We start from the raw sequence: 1,438 nt of genomic DNA, 5'->3' as shown, positions 1-1,438 counted from the left end.
CTAGTAGGCTTGCGTTATGAAAAACTTATGCAAGTTCCGATCCGAAACGGTTGTAATGGTGACGTAATGTTTTTCTCGCTCACCACGTAGGCAGTAAGCCGGACATGAGTTGCACACGGCACTCCATCCCACATGAAAGAATCTAAGCGCCAAAAAGTGACAAACTAGGGTTATTTTTCTTTTAATGTAGATTATAAGTTATGCGCATAAACTAAAGTTGGTATTGTTTGTCATAGGCAGATGACCTACTTCTATCAAGCCCCGAGCGGCAGCCGGCTGCCAGCACAACAATTGAAAATCTATTGTGTCTGCGATACTCACGATGGACGGATTAATTTGGACGCGTTAAGAGGATACACCAGGGGCGAGAGAAATTGGAAATAGGTAATTGAAAATGTATTGCTGTCTCACCAATCTCAAGTCTCCCACCGCAGAGCGCGATAGAGACAACACGACAAAAGTTCTAATAAAAGAACAAAAATCTTCGATTCGTTGTCCGCTGATTCCTTCTCCAAAACTTAACCGATTTAAGTACTTTTTTCATTAAGAATTACAGCAAGGCTTGAGCTGTGTTCCTATGTTTTATTTTTTTTGTATATTTTAGCCAGATTTTTTTTCTGGGTGTTTGAACACAGAGGAAAATCAGGCCATTTTTTTGGGGTTTTGGACGTTCTTATCTTTTTTTATAATAAAATTATGAAAAAAAAAGAAAACATAGGGACATGCTAATAGTGGCCATGAATGTTCAGGAAAAAAATCATAACTCTACCGGCATTATCCAGGGAGGAAACAGGGGACAACGTTTGTATGGAAAAACGGCGGTGTGGAATCCTCTTAAGAACCCAGCCGACAGTTAACGACTAACATTGAATTGACAAAAGCCGACCAAATGACGTCGGTCCACCATCTGCTTTTGAATCAACTTCTTCGATGCTACAATTAACATTAAACTTGCTCGACAAGGCGATAATCATACGCTTTAGTGCAAATGCGTCTACACGACCATAAGGTCACTGCGAATATTGCATTTTTGGTGTCTTCATGCAAAAATTTGATGTTGACCTAGCAGATTTCGTCAATAAGAACAGTTGCCTCTATAATGTAAATTAGTTTATCCTCTCCTCTCCTCTCTATTTAGTTTAAAATTGTAAAGAATAAAATGATACAGTTAACAGTATCGTAATTATTTGCATTACGGAAAACAGCGGTAGAAGGATAATACTGTGGTGATTTTGAAGGCAAACTAACAAATTAGAACAAGGCACTTTGTAAATGATAATTATTATCCTTACCACCAGCATAGACGGTGAAAGTCTGAAAACTCTGGACCCTAAGGATCAGTTAGCAACAAAACGAAGCGAAGCGTCATGGTGCTGCAGTGCATTATTAAAAATTGTAGTACAGTGATTATACTCACAATCAGAACTCTCCAAAGTCA

The sequence above is a fragment of the Aricia agestis genome, chromosome 3 (genome assembly GCF_905147365.1).
Source record: "Aricia agestis chromosome 3, ilAriAges1.1, whole genome shotgun sequence".
Taxonomy (NCBI): domain Eukaryota; kingdom Metazoa; phylum Arthropoda; class Insecta; order Lepidoptera; family Lycaenidae; genus Aricia; species Aricia agestis.
This window is presented reverse-complemented; position numbering follows the sequence as displayed.